Source organism: Parus major, chromosome 8 (assembly GCF_001522545.3).
Source record: "Parus major isolate Abel chromosome 8, Parus_major1.1, whole genome shotgun sequence".
Classification (NCBI taxonomy): Eukaryota; Metazoa; Chordata; class Aves; order Passeriformes; family Paridae; genus Parus; species Parus major.
Genome location: NC_031777.1, coordinates 9,556,970 through 9,574,875, shown reverse-complemented (window position 1 = coordinate 9,574,875; position 17,906 = coordinate 9,556,970). Strand labels below are relative to the sequence as shown.

The following is a 17,906-nucleotide window of genomic DNA, read 5'->3' as shown; positions in this document are numbered from 1 at the left end:
CAGGCCATGTTTTCTAACAGCCAGACCATTTTAACCACCAGCTCTGGCAGTAAAATTACTCATATCTGTGTAAGGAACACTGAATTTTAAACCTTCTGGAGAAGATGCTACCAAAGCTGTGCTCTTGTCCTGCAGGGCTGTTTCGGTGGGGTTCTGGCCCAGGTATTTCTTCAGGTGGGGAAATGGATATTTACCCTGGTTCCTGAAAGCCACTACTGATAATATGTCTTTTTATCCAGACTCATTTGTCTCTCTAGAGATCACCAGCACTATTACTGATAACACAACTTTATATTGCTCTAGGCAGCTTGTCAGCTTTACTGATCCTAACAATTATGAATGAAGATTTTCATGTGGGCAGGAGCCAAAAGGGAATATCACCTGAAAGTTTCTGAAAAGGGAGAATTATGGGACCACCCCATAAGTGAGAGATAATGTGTGGTCTCCAAGGGCCCCATCAAACTTTCCTGAGAAACAGCAGCAGAGCAAATAATCCCAGCACCAGATTGTTTCTCCAAAGGGAAATAATCAGTGTGTCAATGAAAATGTGTAGGCCAAATGTACCATTGAGTACAGATGAGCCCCCTTCTTATTCCAAATAATAATGGTATGTTTTCAGATTTATGGTGTTGCTCCTTTCCTTCTCCTGCTCCATCACTTCACTCTTTCCCTCTCCTACCCTGATGGCAGATAATACATAACTCATAAAATATATTGGTGTGGATACGATGCTGAGATGGGATTTTTGTTTCTTCATTCTTTTAGTAGGGGAAGATGAACAGACACATAGAGATGGATGGGTGAAGTGAAGTAGAATATTACTGAATAATCTTCAACCTTGAATGAGGAAAATGAGATACAGGATGCCTAATGTTTCATTGACATCCATGAAAAGAGACATGAAAACATCCAAATCTCTCTCAGTGGAAGAAAGTTAAGGGGACCACATGCAGAACCACAGCTCCACTGAGCATGGTGACCCTGGCAGGACAACAGGGATCCCATCCGTGCACCTGTCCTTGTGTGGCCAGAGGGAGAGGCCGTGCCTCGTGCATCAAGAAGAAAATCATGTTTGGTGAGTTCTCACTGCAGTGCTTTCCTCCTATTTCTGTGCAGGAGGTAATACAGAACTCCATGTTTCTTAATTTCTGTAGTAATTTCATGATTATGTTTCCAAGAGAAAGGACGCCTTCTTATTTTCATAATTAACAGGAACTACATGTTATACATTAAATGTGACACAAGAGAGATGAATTATGCAGTAAATTCTGTGTGTGCTGATCAGCACAAAGCCCAAGACACATTCAGCAGAGTTGCTGTGAAGATCTGTAATGAGTTTCAAGTACATCATTTCCTGATGGAGGGTAAGAAAACATCCATCAATGCTAATTTTCCCACAGTTTTCAGCTTTTTATGAATACTTTACAGCTTACAAAAAAGATGAATTTCTAAAGTGCAACTTGAGGAAACTCTCTTAGTAATTAGAGAATATTCCTAGCCAAAACTAATGAGGTCTGAACCTTAAACATGGGGATGGTTCAAAGTTGATAGCCCCAGCCTCCAATTCCTTCAAAGAAGTTAAATTAATTCCTTAATTTTAAACATGGCTATTTTGTTTTCTAGTTGACCTCTAAACCAGGTTTGTCATTGTGCCTTCAAAAGGGCAGAATTTTTGTGTCATTCCTGATTCTGTAGTAGTTTTGTACAGGATTAAGTGGTCTGAAAAAGCAAACTCCAATGAGATTGAGGCATCTTTACACCTAGCTCAAGGATTTGTGAAGTGACTCTGACTTTGTAGTGGAGCACATGACCATGCACACAGCTCTGTTGTCTTCAGCTTCTGTCAAGATGTTGGAACAAAGCCATCCTGACATTTTAGGAATGAGAAAATGGATTTTAGATACTGGCAAGGAGGGAGAGACAACTTTTCTGATTAGGCAGTTGTCCATTTTCTATTGAGAATGATCTACTTGTTTACAGGTTTTAAAGAAACTTTGTGCTATAATATCTGGGAATATTTTTCCAGCTGGTGTATGCTTTTTATTTAGTGAGAGAAAATTAAATATATTCTATGGTTAATTAATAACAAGTATTTGTATGTTGTATAAATAAAACCCATAAATATATTAAATATTAAAAAAAAATGTACCTGCTATACCAAGGTGCTCAACACCTTAAAACTACTGAGAATTTAGAGGTTATCAGGTCAAGAGTTGTGAAAAGCTTTGATATGTAAGGAGGATGAAACTTTTTATTAAAACTCATCCTCAGTGGGAGCATCAGGTTGTTATTTTAGAATTTGCATGTGTCTCCTGCTTATGTCCTTCAGTCATGTTAAGTGAAAACTCTCTCAGAGGAGATCCCTAGTCTTATTCAATCAGAAGTTAAGGGTTTTTTTCTGAGATAGAATTTAAAATCAGTGTTCAGGTTTCTTAACAGAGACTATTTTCCAGCACCTGTCACTTGAATGATAAGGCTTTTCTGTATCCAGAGCATGTTTTATTTGATGAATCCAAAAATAAAAAGCCATAACCTGAAGAGCCTGAAGGCTGGAGTCTGAAAAGCAACAAACAAAATAATTTCAGATATATGTGAATAAATTGAAGCTGTGCTTACAGAATTTAAAGCCACTTGAATTCTTCAAGACAATTCTCACTCTTCACTCTTACATCAGTTCCAAAGCAGAGCTTGTTTCAATCATGTTTTTGTTAGCATTTACACTCATGGGAACATGAGTTTTGTTCACAAGTGTGTTTCAAGGAAGAACTGTACCTTCATGAGGTACTTTTCATGACCAACAATACTGCAGAGACACATTCATCCTCTCTGAAACACTTGAGCTATTTGGACAAGACAGAAACAATTCCCTGGGTCTTTATGACAAAATTATGAAAACTAAACAATCACTCTGGATTAATCTATTTCTTACAAAGAAATAAAGTAATGAATTTTTTTCATCCTAATTAAGATGTGATCACTGTGAATACTCTGACAAAGCAGGATAGACTCCTTTATGTGCTGTTATTAGCAAGAAAGCCTAATTTATTCTTGCTTAAGGTAGACAAAGATAAGTTGTTGAGCTCTGGTACTAATACAAAACTATTTTGTGCTCAAATAAGGGACTGGAATATAACACTGAATATTATTCACTTTGAGGCAAATAAAACTTTTGTAGTCTAATACTACACTCATTTCCCTGCTCAGTAGTTAGCATGTCAAGTGTTCACACTGGACCTTAAAATGACTTGGAAAGCTCAGGAGTATATCAACATTTGCAGCATAAAACTGTCTTCTCTTTGATCATTCAAGCTTTCCAACACTCTAGGTGGTCCTAACTAATAAGGAACTGTGATCCTCTTCACTACTTGATTCCAGTAGCCACACAACAGACCACATGCAGTTAATGCTTGCCATTAGTGTTTCAGTCAAATGCCAGCACTTATCCACAGATTTATAATCCTTTTAATTACATAATTATAAATCATGTATGTAAAATGACATAAAAATACATAAATATGTATGGAAAAAAGTCTCTATTAAGGATGTGAAGATTCTGCATCTTTTTGTTTGGGGTATTTTCTCTCCTCAAAGCGAAAACTGGTGCAAGTGTTTTAATGTATACGATATGTGTTATTGAGCAGGGGCACTGCTCTAAGTTCCACACAAACATGAACTATGAAAAACAGAACTCTTTGATTTTCTCCAGATATTTATATGAAGTTCTTTGTATGAGATTCTGGTTTACAAATCTGACATACCTGTGCAAAGCCCAAACTGTCAGCATTCAGTCCCATATCTGTGCTTTAGCCCATGTCAGCCTGGTCGTGGATGCTGAGCACTAACAGATCTACTCACCTTTTGTGCTGAGAACTCTGAAAAACATACCTGCAGAGAAGGAAAGGGCAGCTCAGAATTAAATACATGCTTCTGGTAACACTCTTTTCCCAGGAAGCTATTCTATAATGAGTTTGATATGATTCTGAATCTTGGAACAGTGATGATTGTGCACAGAACACCAGTTAACATGTCCTGTCCCAGTAAAGGAGAAGCTGTGGTCATAGGATAACAGTCCCAAGGAGCAGTCACCCAGGTATGGAGCAGGGATGTATGTATGTATGTCTTCTTTAGGTATTAGGTTTAATGACAAATTAGAAGGGCTGATAATAAAATTCTTGTGATGAAAATTTCTTCTGAAAGGCATTGGAAGCAGCTTTAACCAGGCAAATCCCCCTCAAATGTCTATCCTGTATATATATAAATCTGCTAAATTTGAGATATTTGAGAATGAAGACATTGCTGAAGGGAAACTTTGTTTTATAACTGATCTCTATGAAACCTTAGGCTCTCTCTTGCTTTGATTATATGTTGTTTGACTGGCCTCATAATCTTAGAAAATACATGTTTATGACTGGGTCACGGTCAGGTATGTAAGTTAAAGCAAGACCTTTTGATGAATAAATAATTCCTATTTTAGAGGTTTATGATAGTAAACCCCCTCTTCCCAAATCTTGTGCAGACAAGAATTTATGCCATGATCTCTCCTGGATATAAATGATTTGCAGCTTAGAGGTAAAGGATAGTAATTGGTTCCTGTAGTTTCTACAGCACCTACTCCCAGCCCAGTTATTCCTTTTGGGTACCTGGTCAGTCTGGATTATCTGACTGTGGGTTTTTCTGGGGCTCTGAATGTCTCATGGAGAGTTCCATCAATCTGAAGCACTGAGCACTAATTTTAAGCACTAGTCAGCTAAAAGAAAAAAAAAAAAAAAGACCTTTTTAGTTTCATTGCCATACACAGTCACACACTCCTTAGAGTTTAGGTTAAACTCCCCTGGCAGTTATATCCTAGTGAAACACACAGATCTGAGACACCAATTTTCTTCAATTTTAATATTGAAGTGTAAATTTTAAACAATAGTTAAAGATATGAAATTAAAAGAGGGAAGATGTCTGCTCTAAGAGAGGACTGACATACAATGGATTTGCTCTGAGCTGCCTGGGATCATTTAAAACCAATAAATTAAAAATCAAATAGTTGGTGAGGGCTATAATTTACACTACAGAGGTGATAAAGCCTTTTGTGTTCCTATTTGCAAAGAAAGCATTAAACTACAGTGATTTTTAATTTTTTTTCTTCCCACCAGGGAGAAATGTGAAACTCAATTTTACCCCCAATTGGTAAGGTGCTAATTTGTCTGACAAGTTGTTGGAATCTCAGCATGTTTGAGGTATCCTTGATGTATCAACACCTTCATGCTGAATGAAGGATGCCTTTAATGTGTAAATGTTTAGTACATATCCTATATCTCATTAGCCAAGAACAATACAAACCACACACAGGCAAGAAGGGTCAGAAGCAAGCTCCAGTCAAAGAGAAAAATCTTTTATGTTCTAATTAAATGAGCAAACATTTGGAATACATCTCTTTTGCAAACAGTTTATCAAAAAATACACTTGAAATTCGCAGCCTCACTCGAGTTCTAAAACCCTGATGAATGAATCCAAGTACCATAACTGATGTCTCCAAGTTCTTCTTACTGCATGCAATACCACAAATGATTAAGATTAGTAGCAGAAAAGCAGTTGTTAATAAATCCACTGCTGCGTTCCACAGCTGCAGGATCATGTCCAGGGAGGTTATGGATTCTGGTGACTGATACGGGACTCAATGAGATGGGTTTCTGCTTGGTTAATTTCAGGAAACCATTTATTCAACACAGGAACAAACTCAGCTTAGAGACAGAGAGCCCTGAACAGAGGCAGGGTGGTGGATTTTATGGGACAGAACCAGGGTGGAGTTTAAGGTCAGGAACTAATAGAGACATAGCAAGGGAGAAACCCCATGGGCTCAAACCCATTCAGAACACCCTGGGCTGCCACCCCATGAGGGGTCAGTTCTTTCTGGGCTCACAGGGCCCATCCCCTGAGGCAGAGGGATGGAATTTACTCTTCCTGGGCTTTAAAGGCATGCCTCTCACTTTAACAGTGCTTATCTGAAATGAAATTCTTGCCTCCCTGGGTGTGGTCACCTCACAACCCACCAAGGTATGCTTCTCCAAACTGTGACTGTTAGTCTAAACCTTCATAAGTTATACAGAAATTTAGAAGTTTAACTTCATTGACCCTTTTGTGGAAATGAAATTTTTTCTAGGGAGAGCTGAGGGGTGCTGGTGAGGTGAAGCGAGTTCTTTGCTGGATGTCTTGTAATGAGGGCTTACCTGATTGTGAGATGAGAAGAGGGATGGCTCTGGCTGAGGGTGTGTCTTCTGGTGGAGGATGTGTTTACACATGGTTGTCCACCCTGGCTCTGCTTCAGAGATTGCCTCTTGCTGTCTCTGCTCCAAAGCATAAGGTGGACATGGCTCCACAGGGAAAAAAATCAGAACTTCTGCTCCATGTGGAGCCCTTGGAGGTGGACATCTGCCCTGCTCAGCTTTTGCTGTAGTCCTTGCCAGCACTCCCTTCCCTGCAGGCCATGTGGGCACAGTGGTGTTCTTCCAACTGCTGGTTGCACATGAGAGATTAGAGACACTCTTTTCACTACTATGTAGCCACATTACATCAGTCTCATTTTTGTCAATCCAGCTGCAATTGAGCCCTGGTCCTGTGTATGGGTTAATTCCTTCTTTCTGCTTTTCTATTCCAGAGGCTGATCCCTGATGACTTGCAATCAATAGTCTGTGAAACAATAAGGTCAGGAGTGTGAAGATTCAGATTTTCTGCCTCTAAACACGGACCCATGTGCTGGGCCACTGAGAAGAGTATGACCTGAGCTCGTTGCCTGATAGAAGAATGGAGTCGGAGGAAAGGGATTCAAAGTACCTGGAGATATGTAGAGCTGTTAATATGGTGTCTGTCCTCTTCACAGAGACAGCTGGGGGAAAGTGTAAACTTACAATAGATGTGACTGAAAAATGTCAGCTTCTTGTTAAACCTTAAGCAGCGATGGACCCTGAAACTGGAATTCTAAGTCCCATATGCTGCCATGCAACCCTGCAAAAAGATGAAGAACATTCACAAGCCCAGTCATAAGATCAGTTTTTGCAGTGAAGATAAAGTAGGAGTTTAGGTTATTTTTCAGGGTTCTTTTTTTTTTTTTTTTTTTTTTTGTGTAGTTTTACAAATACAAGAATATTATATTTATTTTTATCTGGGGAAATAGAAATTTGAAAGAATTGCATGACAGAAGTGTTAGAAGGTGACATGCTTTGATATGAAATGAGAGTTTGGATTCACTTCCTGATAGGCACTTAATAGAGGTTTTTCAGCTGGATCTCAAAATATAGCTAGTATAGCAGATTTAAACAATTTGGGAGACTTCTGTCCATATGAACATGTTATAAGGGTCGTACAGAAACTGGCCTCACACTTACCTTGCAGTCTAACCTGTTCCAAGTGGATTGATGCTGGCTAATAGATCCATTTAATTTGGTTTCCATGAGTAAAGCAGGACCTCACAGAGGCTCAATTGCACCCAAGTTTATGTTTCACTTCCAAAAGAAAACAAATACAAGGATGAGACATTTAATTGGTGAAATGATGCAGAGGGAGAGATTTCCCCCAGATTTTGACAAACTGGCCTAAGTATGATCCCAAAGAGCACTGAGATATTCAGATATCACACAGTTATATTCACAGAAACGTGTCTGCTGTTCTCTGACTAAGTAACGGAAAACACATTAGTGAATATATTCACACACACACAAATAAGAGGGATTTGTTCAGTATACAAGTGGGCCCAGGCTAACAGTGGCCCACTGAGAGCAGCAGTGAGAGCCTGGCTCAGTGGCTGAGTGGGGAGCTGTGTGGGGAGGGTTCCATGGGGCCAGCCCACGGCACTGCGGAGCCTGGGTTAGAAGGCAGGGTGAGCTATTCATAGTTAAGAACTTGCACAGAGCACTTAGCCCTTGGAGAAAAGAAAATGCTTTTTGACTAAAGGATTGAAGCTTCTTTTGTGCTTTGAGGCTATCAGCTCATGAACAGTTTGTCTGAACTTACTGCTAGAGTGATTGCAGGAGTGTGGCAAGGATTCCAAGTTCACAAGACAAACCCTGCATGAACCATCCACAGCAGCTGGGTGTTTCTGTGTCTGGCTGGATGGTGAAAGCTCTGGATTAGTTACCTTGTGTAAATACTCATGATCATGAATTTTCTGTAGGCTTTACGTAACTTCAATGTGTTAGTCTCAAATTCATGCATGCACTACTAAATTCTCTCAGTATTGTTCATTATTTTCCTTGTATTAAATATTTTCCTTGTATTAATACTGTAATTCAAATCAGACAAGCTGCAAGGTTCAGTTTCTACCTGAAATTAAATTAGTTTGCATCAGTTTGGAAAAAAAATACAACAACAAAACAAACTATTGTAAATGAGGGCTTTTATTTGAGAGTGACCAAAACAGATCACAGGAAGAAGCATGACAAATAAGTCAAGATAGAAAGAAAAAGCTAGGAAGACAGAGCAGCTATGTCAACATATTTTGCATGGACAGTTTGTAGCCATATTCATTTGCTTTATGCCACACAGTTTCATATCACAGTCAAAGTAATCTTAACAGGAATAAAATTCTGTCACTGACATAAAATAACAGGGATGAGATTTAAATATTTAACTTCAATTTAGTTGTCTGTACTGAAAAGTAAGACTTAAATTTGAATATACTTGCAGATCTTGTAATTGTTTTATTCAAACACAAATTTTCAACTCTACAGATAAAGCTCTGTTTTTGTTAAGGTAATGATCACAGAGCACTTGTCTACTTCTAATTGATAGAAGTCAACATTAATTTCAGATCTGAATCCAGCCCTCAGATGCCTACATATTTCTTGGTGCAGATACTGAAAAAATTTGCAGGCGTGCATGTGTAGAATTGGGAAATCAGACCTGGGTCCTTGGAATTGCTCTTGGGCCATAAACATATGCAAAGCAGAGCACTGCTGGTTTCCTCTGGCTGATTTCTAGTTTTAGGATTCCAGTAGTTGATGCTAAATGCAAACCCCTCAGCGCTGACCCCTCCTACATTTCCATTTGCAGTTGTACATCCTGAATGCTGTGAAAGCAGCTCTCAGAACAGGCTGTGATCTGCAAACATATACATGATACATGAGACACAGTAACTGTTCAGGTTTGGAATGGGAATCACAGACAGCTCACAAAAAAGCTGTATTTTGAAATGAAAATGTGAAGATGTATCAAAAGATAAATGAGTGCCTTGGCTTTTGTGAAGTATTTTTCCCCTAATACCAACATGCCACTGGCCACCCAAAGGCATGGAATTTATTGTCCCTATCTCTCATTAAGGGTGTTTGCCTGCATAGTGTTGGGATCAGCTGTAGATAAGACAAAAATCATACTTATCCCAGATCCATATTCTACCCCAGTGCTGCCAGGAAGGTCTGGCAAAGTCTCTCCTTGTTTCTGGACATTTTTTCCATTGAAGCATCAATGGTGCAAGTTCAAACAATTGTCTGCAATACTGAAAATGCTGCCATTGAGAGCTAGATGAGTTTTCTAGCTGCTCCAGCTGTTTTCCTTGTCAGATTCCTGGCAGCCTCATGCGATGTGCTGGGATGTTCACATGGCACTGGGTGCATGGTAATTGCTGGGACTCTGAGCAATGCTGAAGAACCCATGGTTCTGCTCCTCAGCTCCTTGCTCTTCCCAGATAACAGACACCACATTAAAAATCTCCTCTTCCATCTCTTTTCTTTTCCTATTGTACAGGCACATGCGTATATTTAACATCAACTTTCACAAACTATAAGCCTTAATACTTTTATATTTTCCTACCTTAAAACTTATTCATGGTTAACTAAATTTTCAGCTGATTTAGAGCACTGCAATTCGTTGACTCAGCAACATAGTTAAGGCTATACCCCCTGGGTGGCTATTTTTTTTCCCACAAAATTTCCCAGGGTGCAGAGGACCATTTTCAAGGCTTGTATCTATCTAAGGCATTTGAAGGTCAAGCCCAAGTGGTCGGTGGAACTGCTTCGAATCCTGAAATCTGGTTCTTCCAAAACTGGTATATTCCTGGTTAGGAAACAATCTGCTGGATATGGGTACAAGAGATATCTGAACGAGTGGCCTATTTCTCTAGGGTTTGTCCTTGGGAGCAAGCAGGGTAACTTTTGTGCTCCTGGAGACTGGGTCTAGGACACCTTTTTACCAGAGAAACCAATAAAATATACCCCAAAGTTCCCCATGACATAAAATAAGGCTTCCTGGCAACTGAGGCAGAGCCTTACTAGTACTGAACAGTGCCGCTGGTGATTTTAATTCATTTAAACTGAAACTTCATGTGTGTGAACAGTACTCCAGGTACAGGATTTTGTTTCCATTTTTCTAAGGGGAAACCTGGACAGAACTTTGGAGATAAACCAGAACCTGACTGCTTGGCACTGATGTCCAATTTATACAAGGTGATAGCTTTTCCTTTGAAATAAGGGACAGCTAAAAGCTTCCACTGCCCAGAACTCCTCATGACACTTGTGGATAAGCCTCTTTCAAATCTCTAAAATTTCAGAACATTTTAAAAAATTTTGCTGATAGCTGATAAATGGAGCTGGCTGAGCCTGTGAGCAGCAACAGACCCTCCCTTCTCACTCTCCTCATACTTTTCTGGTCCCTCCTGGCACAAAGGAACTGCTCTGGTTTCTCAGGGACAGCATTCAGTTGTTAAATTCATTTCTCACAGGGGCCTTTCCCTCTTTTCCAGGCTATTTCAAAATGACAGACAGAACCAAAATCCCACTCAATTAAAAGCAAGTAAAAAAGGGATATGAACTCCTAGCAAACAAACAAAAACAGTTTGAAACTTTGACTTAAAAAGCACGGCAGTATTTTACCAGCAAGGAGTGAAGTCATTAATGCTACCTTATTTGTGCTACCATTAAGACTCTTTCACTGTTACTGTTCAAAAACATTTTTAGAACCTGCTGTTTTACTGCTTTGAAATAGCTCTACCCAGGAGTGAATCTTTGCATTTATTTTCAAAACAATCAATTCTTCCATGCGTAAGACTTTATGCAAGTCCAGTCTTCAAAGACAAAAAATACCAGGCTTCCTTATTCTAAACCACTTTCCTCTTCTATTCCTCATCTTCTCCCACATTTCCTTTTCTTATTTGTTATCTGGCAGCAATTCCTGTGGTCATGGGCTGGGTTAACATGCACATGCATGCCCTTGTACACACACATGAATAGGCTCAAGAAATACAGATCAGTACCTTTCAACTCCCCTATAAATTCTCTACTATTTTTGTTTCTCCATACCTTCTTCTTTTTTCTATTTCCTTTCCTTTTTATGCCCACCTTCTCTGCTAGTATTTTATAATGCTGTTCAGAGCCTTGATATTCTGAATCCAGGGCTCACTGCAGTGCTGAGCTGCTCTCATTGCCAGTGCATCTTGACATGTGCACTGTCACTGCTTTTTGTGGTGCTGGAGCCACAGGCAGAAGCCCAGGACCCCCATATTATCCTTAAACCATTTTGACCCAAATAGGTCCAAATTTAGACTGTTAGTATGGCAACTGAGACTAGATCTAAAAGACCATTAAGAACATGTTGAATGTTGGTGCTGGAGTAAAAAACATGCTTTTGTTCTGGAAAGAGGGAGTCCCACCACAGCAAGCTGCTGTGGAAACACAAATTGAGATGGGCTCAACCACCTTAGCACCTCTGACAGGCATTTAAGCCACTTTTTCTGACTTTGGCACACACGTATTACACAGCTACAAGGGTTAATAATGTGAACAGACAGGAAGCAAGAGACATTAATGCTGTGTCAACAGCATCACTTCCTTGGCAAAGCTCTGTGCACACCGACAATCTGACAAACACATCCAGCGCAGGTTCTTGTCCTAAATGCTTCTGTGCCTTTCAAACATGCTGGTTTACAGCTGTAGTCTCTATGCTGAAGCAAGCTACAAAAACACGGAAGAAATAGTTTAGCGGGATTAAAAGAAAGAACAGAGATAAAATAAATGTGGAAAACCTAAATGTGGCTGGGGATATCATCACAGCCTAAGGCAGAGGGTGTCACAGACTCCCCCTTCTGAGTAGGGCATCTGAGAGACTTTGGTGAGCGGCCGCACGCGTGGGTGGCAAAGGTTCAAGTCAAAAGGTCTGGGGATTTTTCAGGGTGGCTGTGGATAAGCAAGTAATGTTCTCAACAAGATAACGCGCTCGTGGTAAACTCTGGGGGAATGGTTTTCCCCGGCCAGTAGAGCAGAGGATCCAAGGAGCAGTGGAGCTGTTGGCAGCCTCTGGAAGCAGCAGCAGCAGCAGCAGGAGGACATCGCGGGCCGGGAATCAGGGAATGGATTGATTGCTTCTCCCGAGGCGCTGCCGGCAGCTGCGAGCCCCGGGCCCGGGCCATGGCACCGCCTCGGCCGCCACCTTGCGGCCAGCGCCGGAACTGCGGCCGCCGTGAGTACAGAGCCACAGCCGGGCCCCAAGTCACGGAAAACACCCCAATCTGCTGCTCATCTTCATTCCAGCTGGGAATGAAATCCCATTTTTATTTCATTTTAACAATGTAGGTACATTGCTCATGCTGTTAATAGATCAGGATACTGTGACACTATGCAGAAAGACAAAGTTAAAGCATTATTTCTTAATCTTTTATCACTCATTCCACTTATACCAACCTGAGAAAGGCACAAAAAGTGGGAGGCAGGGAACCTGTGTGCATTTCTAAGGGCAGGCTTTATTGCTTCGAAATGTTAATAGGCAAACAAGTAAAATAACAAACTACATCTGCTGCATCTCAGATGTTAAACTGCTGCTGTCAGTCAGTGTAATTCCCACCCGCTAACAATAAAATGTTTTGACATCCAATCTCATACACACTTCAATAATAGTTACCTAAAAGGAATTTTCTACTATGGAAATATTTCTTTCTCCACTCTCCTAGAATCATGAAAATGTTGATATGCTACGAAGTCCCGTTATAAAGGGCACCTGGTCAGGGACAGCGGTCACCAGAGCAGCTCTGTAAATTGTGCTGTACAGAGCAGTCATGTACAATACAACTGTTATATTTCATACTAAAAACCAGCTTATCACCACAGACAGGTGGCTTTAGCTTCTTACAAAAAATACCATCAGACCAGATAGTGCTTGTAATTGGAAATTTAGTGTCTCCTAGTTCTTTGGCTAGTTGAGCTTTGCTCAGGCTCTAACCTGAGCAAACAAGGAGAAGGTTTTCTTTGGGAAGTTGCAGAGTTAATGGGTGCCCTGTTTATGCTTAGCTCCACAGTCATTAGCAGCATCCAGCACAAACAGAGACTGACAACTCCTCCATTCCCAGCTCCAGAAGGCAACTGAAACCACAGCAGCCTTTAGTCACTTGAGCTGCATTTGTAAAGCAGCTGGACTGTGCAGAGGAGCTCTGCTGATCCAGACCCTCCACCACACTTCTGCTAGCAAAAGTCAGGCAGGGATGTGGTTTCATCTCTGCGTGGAAGGGATCTGTAAATAATTTGAAGGTTCAGAGTTCAGGGGTGGTTTGGAAAAATACCCGTCGTGCTGCTATGCCCGCGGGGGAGCCGTCTGGTTTGGTAGGGTGTCTCTGGGTATTTCTGGCATTTCACCTCCTGACTGAAGTCAGGAAAACTCAAAGAAAGAAAGAATATGGAAAAATACATCTAGACACTTCCGAACATGGAAACAAGTTTCCTAATGTTTAGTCAAAGGCAGAAGTCAGTTCTTGTTTTACCCAGCCTCTTTGAATTAGAAAACATTCAGTGCAGTTTCCTTTCAAATATTAGATAAGCTGCATGAATAGCTGACCAAGAATCAGAACCATGACTAATTCTTGCTCATTAGATGTGCAACATAAATAACTCCTTGTTTCACTATTGATTAATTACAGTGAGATGCCTCCAGCTCTGTCACCTGTGTGATGATCTGCTTCCACACTGCCTCCTTCAAGTAAATCCATGTCATCGTTCTGCAGACTTTTGCCACTGAGAGGAAATGGGAAAGGCTGGGTGCCAAGGGCATCTGGCTCTGCAGCTCTGGCTCCTGGGGATTTAAGAAGATAAGGAGGTGATTTAAGAAGAGCTCCAGTGGGTGAGATACAGCCACTAGTTCTGTTACTGGCATAATACCCCCCGTCTGAGGTATAATGCCCACATGGCTCTCCTAGGCCATCACCTTGCAAATGTTTCTGGACAGTTCTGTAATTCACTTCAGCAGTATAGACAAACATTCCTTCATACATGACTTTCATGCTGTCTGCCTGCTTCCAGGATTTTCACTGGGTCACTGCATTGGTGCTGATGCATTCCCTGGGGTTGCACACACATTGCCACACAGCAGGGGAAACCTTGCTATTTCAGATCGAGTCGATTACAGATTTTGACAGAAACATGCTGCTTCTTTTTTTTTAGGGAAAACTCCAAGTCACAAAAATTTCAACATACCTTTTAAATGGATTGATTTTGAGAGGAAGGTTTCTCAGATGGGGTGGTCCTTCTGTAGATAGCAAAAAAGGAATTCTTCCATGACTGGGGCACTTGTGTGTGGGTGCCCTGTAGCCAGCAAAGGGCAGTGAGCTGTGAAATAACAGTCACTGAGCCCGACAGGGAACCAGGCAGGGCAAGGCTGTGGACCTGCTTTGCAGTATAGTTTCTAAGTCTGGGTTTTCTAAGTTTGGGTTGTGGTCTCAGTATACTCTGCCAATCCATTTTGTAGAGCTAATTGTAAGTTCAATGGGTCAGGGAGAAAACATCCTAGGCCAGCATTTAGAGCAGCTGGGTGAGATAGGACTAGTCACACTTCTAAGTCAGTCACAGGAATGACCTGTGCACAGGTACCTCCCGTGCAATGAGACAACAGGTGATGCTATTCTCTGCTCAGCCTGACATGGAGGCAAACTCAAAGGCTTCAGCTCTTTCTATTTATGCAGCCTTCCTTGTTTCTTTCTACCCCAATGAAACACAGATGAATAGACCTAAAAATGGGGATATCTATTTATAATCTCATTTTTCTCCACTTAAATCTTGTGTGTTTTTAAGTGCTCCTGTGCATTCCACAATTGCCTTGAAAGGACTAATTTTGTTTGATTTCAAAACTGAAGCTGGTGGGAACCAAGGATGCCCTGAAAGTAATTGTATTAACAGAAAGTGGTGCTGTGAGGTCAGGGGAAAGTGCAGGACCCGAGTGCTCAAAATATCGTCAGCTACGTCATGAAAACAGATGTGCTCTGTAGCTCCTTTCTGTGTGGGGGGAATAGGCTCAAGATCAGGGTCTACTCTGAACTCAGCAAAGGTTTTTGTCCTGTTCTTCCAATTCCTACCTTTCCTTTCAGAAGGGAACCTAGCTGGTTTGTTGCTTCAGTTTTTTTCCCCCTCTCCCCCCTCGGTTTTCTGCTCACTGTGGAAAACTCTCTGAAGTTAATGTACAGAAATTCTGACTGGTTTTAAAAAACCCTAAACACCAAAAAGCCCGAACTGTCCTCATTTCTTCTATTTAAACCATATGTTGAATTATAACCATTGAAGTAGGAGGAAAACAAAAGCATATTTCACTGGGTTCTAGGAAAGATCTGAACAGATGGCATTTTTATCAAGGTTTTATGTGCCCTATCCAAACACCCAAAAAATTGTGCTGTACATCAGATCTAAAGTGAGCTGTTTTATTATGTGTCCAGAGGTGACTGCATCAGTGGCAGTGTGCACAGCTTGTAGTCCCTGCCTCAGGATTCAAGGCTAATGCTCCAAGGTGAGTTTTTGGGTGGTGGAGAATGGTCAGTAAGGTTTCAAGATTCAGAAGTATTATGGGCTATTTCTGGTGCATTTTAAAGCTGCACAGCATGAGCTCCTGAGATTCAGGTAGCAGCAATACAAAATGCTCCTACATTTTCTCATACACTCAAAGTTAATGTGAGTTTGCACCCTAGTCTTCCTCTTGGGTTTGGGGCTGTCATTGTCCCCAAAAAAGACAACTTGCAGAAGAACCCATCTTTTGTTAATTAGGTTGGGGTTAAAGTTTGTACTTGAATTTGTTTTTAATTCAAATCTAACCTCACATATTGCAATTTTGACTTTTCCTAATAAATAAAACCCTACAGATAATTTAACACAGAACCAGGAAGAAAAAGTCTAGTTTGCAGAAAAAAAGTTTTCTAATGCCAGAAAAGCAAGGGAGTCTGTCAGCCTAACTTGTGGTGTTCATTCTTGCTCAGCTACAGTGAAGGTAGATTAACAATAAATTACTCAGAGAACAAATGTCTTGTTTTCTCTGTGACTCCACCTCTTTCGGGCATCCTGCCCTGTCCCCACCCCTTACACTTGTCTGCATGTCTTAATGGCAGTATTCATGCAGCTGGTAATTTATGTGTCCAAGAGAGAAGATTTACACAGAGCCTTCCCTTCAGTTATTCAGAAAATTTGAGATTCAAGTATGTATGTGATTTGTCAGGTCCCAAACATCAGCTTAAAAATCATAAACATCTTAAGGGCTGGACTTGAATGCAAGAAATTTTAAAAGGAATAACTTCAACTAGAAATTAGTTCTTAGGTCCTCACTTTACACCTAGCTACAAAAGTGTGTCTTCCAAATAAATACAATGCCTATTGTAACATAAGCACAGAGCCATTTGGCTGTGACTGGAGCAGTCTGATGTTCTGCTCTGAAGACACAGAGCCGATCCTGTTACTGAAATCTCCTTGATTCTCTGGGTGTCTGGTGTCATAAACACAAATTTTTAATTTCATATTACTCATAACAGGCACACTGTGAATGTTTGCAGAGTTTATAGGGGATCAGTTACAAATGTGATTATACCAGTCATTCCTCAGGACTGACACCAGTTTCAAATTAGAAGCTGACAGGCCTCACCTGCTCCTGAGTTCACTGACAGGTCAGCTTCTTGTAATTTTGGCTATCCCCCCATCAAAATGACATCTGTGTTCATAAAGGGACAGTGAGGAACTCGAAGTTGTTAGAATTGTTGCAGAATAAGAATAAAGTGTCATCTACTCCAATAATGTAGTGCTCAACTTTGGCCTTTTAGACAGCTTGATGCTTGCAGCCCCTGACAATATTTCCAGCTACAAGAATAGCTGGATCCAAGGGTCAGCAGTTGTTCCCTCTTCTCCCCATGGATGTGAGGCATTCAGCTCAGCCCAGGCCACAGGGCACTGACAACCCCAGAGAGAAGCAAAGAGCTTGTAAAGCGCCTTTGCTTTTCTTCATGCATCATGATACATGTAGATAAACAAACATTCCTTACAGAGGCTGGCGTTACATATTTTTAAACAATGTGTGAAAAACAAAAGGCAAATATTGTTAAACAATGGGATCAAAAATGAAACTTTTTCAATAGGTTGAAACCTATTTCTTCGTAATTGAATATTTTTCACATTCACTCAATTTAATGGAACAGAGCTACCTAGGTCAGTCCAATTCTTGTACCCTTAAATTTCTCAAAACTAGGAAAAGAGACTGCATCTTCAAATACAGGCTTTGGGATTACCTGTTATTTCTGTCATTAAATGAAATCAGATCCCAACAGTGTCAGCCTTTGCTGGTTAAAGATTGGGGCTCTCTTGGATTTCAAGTGGAGTAAATAATTATCTAATGTATGTGTGCCAGCTATGGAACAGTTGTACAAATGTCTTCTTAAGGCTTGGCTTTTCTGGGAAGTGAAGGAAATATAAGTGTATATAATCCCACTGAAGTTGCCTGGAACATTGTGTGCAGAGAGGAAGGTTTCTTGAGTTCTGGGGTGTTATTAGCTCTTGTAAGTCTGCTGGGAAAAGAGCACAAACATACTTGTTAAGAGAGAGAGGGTATGCAGGGATAAACAAGATGTTGAATTACACTTTGCCAAATGAAGGGCTCAGGATAGCCAAGGCAAATCTTTTTCTTTTCCTCTTCTTAAAGCAGTCTTT

The 17,906-nt window shown here is 40.7% G+C and overlaps 1 long non-coding RNA gene across 1 annotated transcript; it reads left to right on the top strand.

Annotated features, from left to right (window-relative positions):
* The first annotated feature begins 587 nt into the window (after positions 1-587).
* Positions 588-7,107, top strand: LOC107208248. The gene is made up of 3 exons (XR_004498603.1): positions 588-1,075; positions 3,949-4,090; positions 6,647-7,107. It is a non-coding gene; the product is annotated as an uncharacterized LOC107208248 (long non-coding RNA).
* The last annotated feature ends 10,799 nt before the right edge of the window (positions 7,108-17,906 follow it).